The 14,255-nt window shown below is 33.2% G+C and overlaps 1 protein-coding gene across 3 annotated transcripts in view; it reads right to left on the reverse strand.

The window, feature by feature from the left end:
• Nucleotides 1–14,255, reverse strand: part of LOC126770175 (uncharacterized) — a 66,341-nt gene that overhangs the window by 46,420 nt on the left and 5,666 nt on the right. The window lies entirely within an intron of this gene.

A 14,255-nucleotide genomic window follows, 5' to 3' on the forward strand; every position in this document is an offset into this window, starting at 1 on the left:
GCGCCATTAAGTCAGACAGCAACGCATATAAAAATAATTCGTCTAATATTGAAATAGTAAATCACCGCCTCAAAAGCATGTCATGTTTATATTAGGAAGATATATCACCTATTTTATAAGACATGTGTCTGGATGGGCAGTCTTTGCTGGAATCGGAATAAATGAAACAGACTGCGCTAATTATAACGAAACATTTGACAAAGGCTGAACATTCTGGTATTATTGGTACGATTCGCCCACAAGGACACCTCATTAAGAAATTATATTAACCTCATAGCACGCAATATTTTGTTAAATGATCATTATTTGCGTTTTATATTTTAAGACAGATCGAACACGACGTGAATCTTTAATTTGCAGATTGTATTTCCGATGTATCTTTTTAACATTATAATATTTTTTATGTGAAAATAATCAAATATTTTAAATGTATGCCAGATTTGACCTTATTTTATTTGTAAGGACATATCGATTCTAGAGATCAAATGTCGTTAGACGTGAAATAAAATAATAATATATGTTATACAATATTTTAAAGTTAAATTTCAAAAAGCAATCAATGATATATTGTTTGTGATGGACAAGGTTTTTATCGTTTATTGTTCTGTACATAAAAATCGATATAATTCTCTATAAGTTGTAAAATATTCTAGAACATGTGGTTCTTGACGGAGGTCGTGGGGTCAAATAGTTGCAAGCATCTCCGAGTTATTACCTTCCATGCTAAGGATAATATTCTTCAAAAGGTATATCCACCAAACCGTAGTAGCATAGCATGGTGGAATAAGCTTTCGCAGCTTTTCTTTCTTTAACAGAAAAATCGCCCAACAGTAGGACATTTACGTTTTCTTAATGAATTTAAATATTAAACCGTTTTGTAACTTATTACATATATGACTATGAAACGAAATTATGTAAGTCTGCAAAAAATATATAACATAGCAATAACTTCACAATATCACTTAAATTTCACAATTTTTGTTTCTCGCGACGTAATACGTCACCTATTTGTAATTCAATTCGTTTTTATCTTCGTCATATTGAATTCGAACTCCAAAAAATATTAAATCAACGCGGCTTTACTTTTGTTACATTCTAAAAATAAACAGTAATTTTATTTTACCAAAGATCTTGAGAATATTATAAATACAACGCGATATACTCTATCATTTCTGATACGAATTTTATAAGGAGGTAAGTTTTGTTAATTCAATTTTAACTATTCTGTAAGAACGAATTCGAAACACCGCAGAAAACGGTCGTGAAATGTCAGGAAGTAATATGCGACATTGACCATAATAATTATTACATTTCAAGAATACACGCATCAAATTATCACCATAAGCCAGTTGTGAACGTTTCACGGGTGAGTAACGATGTTAGTTCTTATTATGCTATTCTGTAGCATTGCTTTTGCTTTGCTTGATTATATGAAACTTCATATAAGTTTAGTTTATTGAATTCAAAAACGGACGTAGGCTATATAGTATGATTATGTGTTGTATAATTTATTAGATAAAACTTATTATGTTAGCGAAATCGAATAGAAAATTTTCGAAAGCAAGCAAAAGCTTTCCAAGCAAATGTTACCAACCATCAACCAACCTATAACACGAACCACATTAATTCCTAAAGACAAAAACCAACATATATCTATTTTAAATAAATAAGAAGTACTGAACACCAAGTTATATTTGTCACAAAGTATTATTAATAATTATCAAAATAACATTTTTGAATATTATCAATAAATTAAAATGTATCAGTATTAAACATATGGACAACTATCCAAGCACTCACTCAATCGCAAAGCTGTAAGTAATGTAATGACGTAATATTATAATATATACAGTTAACTCGCCCTCGTACTACCGTTGAAGTGGCCCTGCAGCACCAAGCGTCTTACGAATAATCGCATCGTTAGTTATCAAGAGCGGTAGTAAGCTACGTTTTATCGTTGCAATCATAACTATAATGATTTATGATTTGATATAAAAATGTGCCAAAATGAATATATCACTTATATAAAGATACATCGTTTAGGTAATGATATCCCACTTAAAAAACATGTAAACAATGTCCGAACGGAAGCTGAATACTCGTCGGCCTGAGTTGCTTATTTATAAATAGTTTAAAACAAAGTCGCTGAATTCCTTTCTCTATACCTCCGTTAACTTTTTCTCAAACACGCAATGGATTTTGATACGGTTTTCCTTAACAGAAAGAGCATTAAACGAGGAATGTTTATATATGCTTATTTTAGCCGAAAAAAAAACCGAGATGGCCTAGTGGTTAGAACACGTGAATCTTAACCGATGATCGTGGGTTCAAACCCGGGCAAGCACCACTTAATTTTCATGTGCTTAATTTGTGATTATAATTCATCTCGTGCTTGACGGTGAAGGAAAACATCGTGAGGAAACCTGCATGTGTCTAATTTCATTGAAATTATGCCACATGTGTATTCTACCAACCCGCATTGGAGCAGCGTGGTGGAATAAGCTCCAAACCTTCTCCTCAAAAGGGAGAGGAGGCCTTAGCCCAGCAGTGGGACATTAACAGGCTGTTACTACTACATTTTAGCCGTACCACGTCTGGACGGGCAGCTAGTATAAGTATATATTAATATAAGTAATCACCTGCGCCCATAGCTGTAAATGCATTTCGATTCATTATTTCGTATCAAGTTAAATTCAAAAAAAATTATAATACAGAAGCGTTACACTTTCTTATTTATTGTCAAATCTAAAATCTACGGCCGCTCTAAAAAGAAACACTTCAGACCTGAAAAGAATAGGCGGCGAAAGAAACAGCGCTATTTTATACCTCAAATATAAATTATGTTCAATTGAACTTCATTGTAAAAAAATAATAACACGATGGCTTTATTTGAAATGGCCTGAGGACGATCGTTTCATTCTCGAGGTGTGCCATACTAACTAAAAAACAACGACTTTTTGTAAGCTAAGTACACAAACTTAGCGATTCTTTAAAATTTTCAGGCTTGCTTTATACTAAATTTCATCAAAATCGGTTCAGTGGTTAGACAGAGTTACTTTCGGATTTATAATATTACTATAGATAGGTGATTACAATATTCTGATGTGGATTTTGGCTGTTATTTCTAAATGTTTTATTTATCACAAAAACATGTGTAATCATCATGATATATATAAAAAATATCCTTTTTATAAAATAGATCATAGTCATAGGCGGCAATATTTAGTTTTATTATACGAGTATGTACAGAGATTAAACTCTAGCTCAACTCAAGCTTAATAAAATCGTATCGTCATAGTTAGAATGAAACAGTGTTCTGTACATAGGTATCACCTGTACAAGATACACATAGGTGTATCTTTATATAACAGGAACTAAGCTAACGAGATTAGACTAGGCCGATTAAAGCTTTAATGGAAGCTTCGTATTTATTGTATTTAAAATGTTTGTTTTATTAATGAACATATCCATAGCTCATTTTCAGTCAGTATAAGTATATATTTTTTTAATGATAGCACCAAACTGATTCCGCACAACAGATTCCGCCCACTGCAGCCATTCCCAAGGGAGACAGCCTGATGGGCCTAAAGTCTTTCCTCCTCTTGGTTGATTTAAATGTGGCAAAACACAGTGAAATTAGACACATGCATGCATTTAGTGCATGGTGGATACCACGGACGCGCAGTGGCTGGGCGGGCGGAAACTGAGGAGAGGCGGGAGAATCTTGTCATTGAACTCGATAGGACGTTAGATCTCATCGCCAAATGGGGCTCTGATAATCTTGTTGAGTTTAATGCCAAGAAAACACAGGTATGCGCTCTCACGGCGAAAAAGTCAACATTTTCCCCTCTTCCCTCCCTCTGTGGTACTCCGCTGGTGATGCAAAGCAAAATCGCCATGCTGGGGATTGACGTTCGCTGCGACCTTAGTCCAAGGGATTACATCGAGGCTGTTATAAAAACAGCTTCACGGAAACTCGGAGTTCTGAACAAGGTGCGGCGCTTTTTCACGCCACAACAACTGTGCCTGCTGTACAAAACACAGGTACGGTCTTGCGTAGAATATTGCTCGCACCTTTGGGATGGCTCCGCTAAGTACCTACTTGAGGCCTTGGACCGGTTGCAGCGACGTGCCGTACGCATTATTGGCGACGTAAAGGTCACAAACACCCTTGAACCTTTACAATTGCGTCGTGAGATAGCAGCACTGAGCGCTTTCTATCGACTGTATCACGGCGAGTGCTCTGAGGAATTATTCTCTCTAATTCCTGCTTCCCCCTTCCTTCTTAAGTCCACGCGGGCTGGTTCTCGATGTCACCGCCTAACTGTGACATCAATTCCATCGCGAACAAAGAAATTTGGCAACTCCTTTCTTTGTCGCACTTCCAAAAAATGGAATTCCTTACCAGCTCACGTATTCCCCTCCTCTTACAACCCGGGTTCCTTCAAACGAGGCGTGAAGAGGCATCTTGCGGGCCGGCAAGGCGAAGGCGGCTAGTGCAGAACGTTTTTCCCGTCTGTACTGGCCGTCGTCGCGTTTGGACTCTACTACCACTTACCATCAGGTGGAGTAGAGTCATTTGCCCTCCCGGCGATATAAAAAAAAAAAAAAAAACACATGCATAATTCCTCATAATCTTTTCCTTTACCGCCGGGCATGAGATAAATGATAAACATAAATTAAGCAAAGGAAAATTCAGTATTCATTAATTTAACCATTGGACCATCTCGTCTCTGAACTGACTGAGAATTACCCGATAAAAAACCTAAAAAAAAATTATTGGTCCGATCCAAGATTTGAACTCAAGACCTCGAGGATATGCGGCGTTATAAGTTAGCCACTAAACTAAAGACAGACAGTCGATAGAGATATTTTACGTACGAATAACGAAATTAATTCAATCTAATTAAATGTCAATTGAATCCATTTACGACATGTTAATAACTTATATAATACAGTTTAATCAATTGAAATGAAATCTATGTATAAATAAAGAGAACTATTTTTACAATTAATTTTCTAACGTAAAGTATAGGAAAGAAATTATAACTTCATAATACAATATTGATTGGGAATTTTTAATTATACTGTTATTATAATGTTACGTTTTGTTGTTTATTTTACCGTATTGATGCTATGTTGCCGGTTATTTATTTTTTGAGTCATAGTTTATAACATATAACACTTTCCTCGTTAATAACAATTTCTCTATAATGATAATTACATATAATAAAACCTATTTATGCATTACGCATTTTACGCAACATAACTAATTTTACGCAAAAAAACGATTTAATAACGACTCATCAATCAGTGTATAGAAAGCGTGGATTATATTTGGTAAGGGGTACAAATTTGGATTTTAAATAGGCTTTATATAAGTCTTAAATTCCCCTGTTTTGCAAGCGAAACTGGCGCATTTTAAAATACGTTTAAAACATAAATACAATAATGTGTCATTGCTCAGTGACGGAATAAGCTCCGAACTCATCTTCTTGATAATCCAGGAAAGATAGACTGACAGACTCGCCTGAAGCAAACAAAAACGATAATCGATTTGAATATGTTATTCAATTGGTGTGTTGGTTTTAGTTTACCTAAATAAAATCATGATTTCGATTTATATAAAGCCATCCCGCTTTTGTTACTATCTTTCTGAAATACAGAATGCCAAGTACCACGGGTTTAGCGTACATTGGAAGATGTCTATGATTATTTCCTAAGTTATAACAGGACGTGTTTGCAAGCGATGATACATTTAAGTACTATAATTTTTTTTCTGGTTATATTCAAAAGCATTTCGGCGTTTACGTATAATTTATTTACATTAAAGCTTTAAATAACTAGAAATAAAAATTAAAAATAGTTACTGTACAAATCGTGACCGCGTGGAATAGTGGCAAGAATGCTAGCAGCATTTCCTCTTTGAATCGCAATTCTGATTCTCTGGACGAAAAATTAACTAGACGGGGTATAATATTTTTGATGAAACTTTTTGCACTATTTCTCCAAGGTCAAAGCGTTTCAACTATTATTATTATTTGAACTTAAAGCATAACACAGTACAAAATTTACTAATTTTCTTTTAATATTTAGTTCATATGAAACATATAAATATGTATGTATATAAAGTTAAGTATAAAAGCCGAGATGGCCCAGTGGTAAGAACGCGTGAATCTTAACCGATGATCGTGGGTTCAAACCCGGGCAAGCACCACTGAATTTTCATGTGCTTAATTTGTGATTATAATTCATCTCGTGCTTTACGGTGAAGGAAAACATCGTGAGGAAACCTGCATGTGTCTAATTTCATTGAAATTATGCCACATGTGTATTCTACTAACCCGCATTGGAGCAGCTTGGTGGAATAAGCTCCAAACCTTCTCCTCAAAAGAGAGAGGAGGCCTTAGCTCAGCAGTGGGACATTAACAGGCTGTTACTGTACTGTATAAAATAAGCAAACGAATGAGTTGAATGAATTTTCGTATCCGTCTCGTGGATGATGACAGGAAATTGCAAACGCGTGAGTATTGAACTCATTCAATCACCATCATACGAGATGGACGGACGGAACTTTTATATTTACGATTATAATGATATTATTTATGTAAACATCTGTACCAAAATAAAATTTTACTGGTGGTAGGGCTTTGTGCAAGCTCGTCTGGGTAGGTACCACCCATTCATCACATATTCTACCGCAAAACAGCAGTACTTGGTATTGTTGTGTTCCGGTTTGAAGGGTGAGTGAGCCAATGTAATTACAGGCACAAGGGACATAAAATCTTAGTTCCCAAGGTTGGTGGCGCATTGGATATGTAAGCGATGGTTGACATTTCTTACAATGCCAATGTCTAAGGGCGTTGGTGACCACTTACCATCGGGTGGTCCATATGCTCGTCCGCCTTCCTACTCTATAAAAAAAAATATTATTCGTTCAAGTAGACTCATGGAACCACTTTTAAATCATCATGTAAATCTACCTATTTAGAATGTAGTTTCAACCGTGTAGAACCGGCAAGATACTCAGTAGTTACTCTTTTCCGCCAATTTACTTCGGTATGTTTATTAAATACGATTAAGTGTATTGTTTATTTTTAATGAAAGTCAACGAATACTATGTATGTATGCAATACAGATATACGCCTAATAATAAACTTAATAATCTTTTTAATAATTTATTAGAAAATATTATCCATAGAGCGGAGAAGGATGCTGGAAAATCTCCAAAACATCGTATAGAAAAGGAGGGCTTTGTCTGCTAGTGTAGCATTTGTAGTCTGTTATTGTACGTGATACAAAATGAAATTCATTCTAAGTTTCGACTAGTCAGGTTGCTGTACGAAAAAACAAAATTGCTGCATGAATTTTATATATTTTACGAATAACGTCAGTGAAGTTTTTGTTAGAAATATACAAGCTGGAAAGGTCACATGGCCTTTTATCTTTCGTAAAACGACGTCGCTCATTCGCGCACAAATACCTCATAATGAAATGTGAAAACAGTAGCGACCGCGGAAGCTAAGCCTAGATCTGAATAGGGTTGCCATACTCTAAAATGCAAAAGCCGGACTCGCTATTGAAATAGTCCGGAAATATTGTTTTCAGGTCATTTGTACTTTTTAAAAGTCGGAAATACGATTTTATAGTTAGACAACTTTTAAATGAAAAAGCGAGTCAATAATATTTTTATTGCCTCACTCTTTCAGTTATCTTTGCGTGAGATTTGTCAAAGTTGAACATCCAGTTAAGCAGGATACCTGCCAACCCTAGTTCGGAAGCTTTGAAAGAAGCTGGAAATATGAATTCCTCTCGTTAGTAAAATTTCAAGGTGACCTTATTACGAAAGCAATTAAAAATGTTCCAGTTTAAGATATATAATTATATTCATTTGGCTAAATACGTTAAATTCTTATCATAGTATTAAAACACATATACGTACGTCAGTACGTCACTTGTACACAAAGATGTACAGTTTAAGTCTTATTTTAATAAATAAGACTTAAACTGTACATCAAGTATATAAACAAAAAAAATGTTGAGGTGTTTTTTGGGTCGATAACAATGCAATATGTTTTTAGGACCTTAAAACGGTCAGAAAGTTTAAGATGCAATTTATAAAATCATAAACGTTAAAGCTTCAAAATACGCAAACTTATATTCAAGGAAGAATTGAGAAAATCTCTTAGAAAAAAGATATCTTTCTTATATTGGTTAAATATTATATGTTGGACATTTTTATATACATTTAAAGTAAGTCTTATAATATTATTATTTTGTATTCTTATATGCTTCTTATAACGTATTAATAATAAAACACAGATAAAAATACTTTCACTGAGTTTTCTAATAAAACCTCTTTTGAAAATTAAAAAAAAAACTATTCGAGAACAATATACGTGAAGATGGCATCAGGCTCTTTCTTCGATGACGTCTATTGTCTTCTATTGACAACCAAGAAAAACAATCGAAAGACAGAAAATGTTAAAACACTTTTTTTCCTCTTAATTCTACTATTATTTCTTATAATTCTTCTTTTATCCAATTACATATACAGTAACAGTAAAAATGTATGTTAACTTTTTTAACGTGCTGTTGCCCGTTAATAGGTTTTCACACAATGAAAATTTAAGGTTTGAATTTGCATGTTTCGAACAAACTTTTTTTAATCGTATTTCCAATTTTTTATTGGTTCACTAAGGATCATTAATGGCTGCAAAAATGAACAGTTGTTAAATAGATGAAAAAAGGCACTGAATTGCTATTTTAAATACATATACAGATAGATAATTGTTGTCTAGTTTTATTTTACTGTTTTTAACAGTTTTGCATCAAAATACAGTGATTTGTATTAAATTTAAAAGCATTTGCTAAATATGGATAACGCTTTATTTAATATATCTCTCTCATCTCATCTCACTGTTTGGCAGGAATACTTATTATCAGACAAACAAAATTAATAGCGACGCGCCATCAAAATCAATTACTTTTGCTAAGTGCTATTTGTTTGTGAAAATATACTAATAATTTTTATAAAATAACAAGGTTATTAGACGAAAATTCGACTTCAAGCAAATTTACCGAACGGAAAATAAGCGCATATACAGAAAACTCTCTCTTTGCTCAATACGTCCTTAGGTTGTTTTGAAATAATAAGTTTAATTTAAATTTAAATTACCAGTCGCGACTTCGCCATCAATATGATAAGTTAAATAATATATTATTTCGCAAATTTGTACATTTTTTTATATAAAAAAAAATCAGGCGAAGAGGCGAAATTTTTCAATAAGAATCTCGCGAAAAGTATTAAAATGAAAACAAAACTTTGTATAGACCTTAAATCTCAGTCCATTGCAATAGAAAAAAATGTTATTTAAAAATAAACAAAACCGATTTTATTTCAGTTGCTATTTTGTCCTCATTAAAAAAAAAAACAAAAACTGTTTGTACATTTTCGCCAAATAATAAACCTTGAAAAATTTGGCATAATAATGACGTTCCTTTGTGTGCCTTGATCAGATTCTATTGAAACGAACTATAGGTATTTTATTGTGGTCAATTCCAAAAACACGTACAATATAACGTCTCTGGTCCATGTAATTCTGGTCATGTCTATTGTTACAGTGTGAACGGTTGCGAGACTATTGGTTACAGTCGAGTGACCCACATGTGTGCAGTGCTAACCGAGGTCAGTCTTGACAGTCAGTGACATTTGATATATTGTACGATATTCTGTTTGAGGAAAGGAAATAAAATGGGAAGGAAATAAAATACTCACTCATTTTTAAAGATATGTTATTTTCATATATGTATATATTTTTAAAATATTGCAGAATTGAATGTACCGCCTTTTTTTACTGGTCGTAGGGCGAGCTCGTCTGGGTAGGTACCACCCACTCATCAGATAGTCTACCGCAAAACAGCAGTACTTGGTATTGTTGTGTTCCGGTTTGAAGGGTGAGTGAGCCACTGTCATTACAGGCGCAAGGGACAAACAATTTAGTTTCCAAGGTTGGTGGCGCATTGGCGATGTAAGCGATGGCTAACATTTCTTACAATGCCAATTTCTATGGGCGTTGTGGACCACTTACCATCAGGTGGCTAATATGCTCGTCCGCCTATCTATTCCATAAAAAAGGCAAATTATTCGAATATATAATAAAATCACACAGACACGTTAACTAATTAATAAAAAAATGTAATGTTTAAAAATACTGTAATAAATAAGGTAACAGTATTATATTATAAAACATACCCCATATAGTTATTTATTTATATGATTTACATATTGTGCAAGTACATATTATGTCAACATTTTTTATACGTAAATTCAATATTAATATGTACTCCAATTCCCATAATCATATTAGAACATGGTTCGCTTTTCTTGTTTAAGTTCTCAAGATTTCTTATTAACAATATCGAAACTTTGTACAATAATGCCGTAACAACTAAAGTTTGGTTTGTTTGGTTTGTTCGGTTTAAAGGATATGTGCGAAAAACGAACGACAGAAATTGTACATTAAATAAAAACTATACTCGTATACCTCGTGTCGAGAAATTAAAGATGGCGAATGAACATCCTTACAATAGTAATTTAAAATTTAAATAGTAATAGGATTTTCTGTTAATAGTCTTTGTAATGTAAATCAGTTTAGAAACAATTAAAAAACCATTCGATGACATTTTCATAATAAAATTATAAGGACATGGCTGGGTTCAGAGTTCTCAGGCTTACTAAGAGAACGTTTGCCTCGATATCAAGTTATCGTCAAAACAATTTCAAAATTCGATCTCTTTAACGCTTACATAGAGTATTAAAACAACATGTAAACGAATAAAATAATAGAAAGTCGCTTATTAAAGTAGTGATATGTCTTGAATTAAGTATGATAGTTATCGATAAATCTTTTAGAAACAAGGAACTATTTGAAGCTTCAGATTAGTTAATTAAAAACAATAATTGTCTTCATAATTCAAACGTCATCTAATATATAACTGCCTCGTTGGACTAACTCATAAGGCTGCAGACAAATGATAGGTTTAATTTCCGGATCAACCTTATAAAAAATAATTAGATTTTTCAATCAAAAATATCAAGGTAGCAGCAACTCGCAGTTAAAAATTTAGCAGTTGATACTCCATGCATGTAACACCGTTAGTCCAATAGGATTATGAGGGTAAGTGAATAAAAATGCACAAGTATTTGCGCCCACTTTTGTACTGTGTGTATAATATATAATAATCTGCCTCATTGGTCTCAATCCCAGGTGGGACAATAAAATGTTATTGGGGTTTTCAGTCGAAAATTCTCAGTAGCAGCCCGGAGTCTGGAAGTTGGAAGTGTGTGTCCTGCGCCTGAACTCTTTCCGGCCGTGGCGGTTTGCCGTCCCTTCGGATTATGAGCGTTAGGGAATAGAGTGCAGATAAACTTTTGTTTGCGCACACACTTGTGCACTATAATATGACATACGTTGGCTAATCTCTCTTGAGAGTGGCCGCCGTGGCCGAAATCGGTCCGGAAGGAATTATTCAAGAAAACATAGTCACATCAAACATAGTGTTGGGACGGGCATTTCAACACAATTTTATAATTACTACAAACGAATTTTTCAACTGGTATAAATTATTATAACCGACACAAATTTTATTATAATAAGTATTCAAATTCTTTATTGCTCGGAAATAAAAATACCCTAAGGAGAACCAGCGATAGAAAGTCAGTGTTTTTATCTTATAATATATTTTTAAATTCAATATTTGTATGACAAACTTTTGCAAACATTTTTTTGTTATTGGGTAAATATTAATTATACACCGAAGTCGAGACTGGTAGCTTAATAACCATACAATATACAGCTCTTAAATTTAACAATCGTCAATATAACCGTTATGCAGTACCGTTTTTTATAATAACCACGATTTCTGAATATCGTAATACGTATTAAGAATTGATGACACAATTGATTAGTCGCACGTTCGTAATTACAGTATAAGAAATTAAGTGGATACATTGTTTGTTCGACAGGTGAAAGTTCGTGTGAACGAGGTATTTCTGTAACGAAACAGACCACAATATAGGAGCAATGTTCAATTGAGCTCAGCTTGTATTGTTATGGTTCATGTAACATGTTCGAATGAATAGTCGAATAGAAAAATGTTAGCTACAAATATATTTTTACAGATTAGCTGTTTAAATTTCGTATTTATTATATAGCTTTTATTATATATAATAAGCTTAATATTTTGTCGCTTGAGAAACGCAGGGAATGCAAAGATCAGGTTTTTCTTTACAAAATTGTAAATAATTTTGTCGATTCAATGTACTTAGTCAACAACATTTATATCAAGGGCTCACATTCCATTGCCCGTTCAAAACATACCTTTTATGTCCCAATGTGTAGAACGAACTATGCTAAAAATCGCTTTTTAGTAAGAGCATGTGACAATCATAATAAACGCTACACTAGTATAGATATATTTAACGAAAATTTATTTAAGTTCAAAGAAGCTCTAAAAAGCTGTATTTGTCAGTAATATACTTATCGTTTTTTTTTTCTGTTTTAAATTATTTTTAATACTTTATTCATATATCTTAATAAATTGTTAAATAATTTGTTATCGTTAGGTTCACTCCATGTTTGTTTGTATAAGTGGAAACTTTGTTGGCTTAAGTGAAATTTATTTTGTTACTAAATTTTATGTATTATATTATGCTGTATGTTTCCCAAATAAATAAATATATATATATATATTTAGCCGAGATGGCCCGGTGGTAAGAACGCGTGAATCTTAACCGATGATCGTGGGTTCAAACCCGGGCAAGAACCTCTGAATTTTCATGTGCTTAATTTCTGTTTATAATTCTTCTCGTGCTTTTCGGTGAAGGAAAACATCGTGAGGAAACCTGCATGTGTCTAATTTCACTGAAATTCTGCCACATGTGTATTCCACCAACCCGCATTGCAGCAGCGTGGTGGAATAAGCTCCAAACCTTCTCCTCAAAAAGGGAGAGGAGGCCTTAGCCCAGCAGTGGGACATTTACAGGCTGTTACTTACTAATTACTTTTATTATTTTACTCAAGGACTTAATCGACTTTATGTCAAATTCGTTGGTCGTTATGTAATATAGTATATAATTTTTTAGTATCATTAGTTTTCTTTTGCAACGAATCACGTACTAAATATGCCTTAAATATGATTTTAAGACAAATTGTAATTATAATAATCCGTAGCAGTAAAAATATGTAATTGAACGTAGACTGCAGAGTAATTAACATGCGGATATAACTTCCAGTATGCGATGCGCATTCTCCCTCAATAAAGGAAATGCGTTTTACACGTTATGTAGGCATTGATGTACGTCGCGATTATTATATCATTCATATTGCGTTCTCGTAATTGCTTCGAGATAAAAACATTTCTGGTTTAACATGCGGGTAACATCTTAATATTACTAACGGAAATCATTTATTATAATAAAAGGCATACACATATATATGTGATTGTGTGAATTTTGATTATCGGAACGTCCATATATCAAGTGCGGGTTCATCTCCGGGCGAGCTTTGAGTTATCACGTATCACATTTTGTGTTTATTAATTTAATTCTTTTCGTGCTCGGCAATGCAGGGAAAGGTCGTCCTAATAAGTGCATGTCAATGAGCAGCGTAGTGGTCTAAGCTTTATAATTACTCTCTTTTAAACAATTAACAAAAGAGGATGTGGGTCCAGCAATATTTACGAGCAGTTGCTACACAATTACTTATGGAATATATAATATTATATGAATATGTAAATTTTATACAATCGTAATAAAAAATATTTTATTGAACTATAAAATTGAAATGTATGTATTATATAAGCTCTCCAGTGATTCTTTGAAACATATCAATTATATATAATTGTGCTAGATAACAATAAAAGATGATTGAATCGTGATTTTTAACCATTATCGGAGTTTTCTGAACGTGCCAAGCACTAAACGTCTAAAATACAATACAAGCATTTTTTGTATAGGTATAGATAAAATGACATTATTTTGTTTTATTATTATGAAAAACGTAATGTAAAAATACAACAATTACAGCACATTGCATAATTTATAGATATTTTGTTTATCGTAAATTAAGCTTGTTTACGAAGCTTCATAGGTCAGTGGCTACAGTTCTATATTACAATCATAAAATGTCAAGCCTATTTAAAGTATTTTCAATAAGCTAGTATCTCCAGTCCCATGTGCATTTTTCCGATAA

The sequence above is a fragment of the Nymphalis io genome, chromosome 8, assembly GCF_905147045.1.
Source record: "Nymphalis io chromosome 8, ilAglIoxx1.1, whole genome shotgun sequence".
Taxonomy (NCBI): Eukaryota; Metazoa; Arthropoda; class Insecta; order Lepidoptera; family Nymphalidae; genus Nymphalis; species Nymphalis io.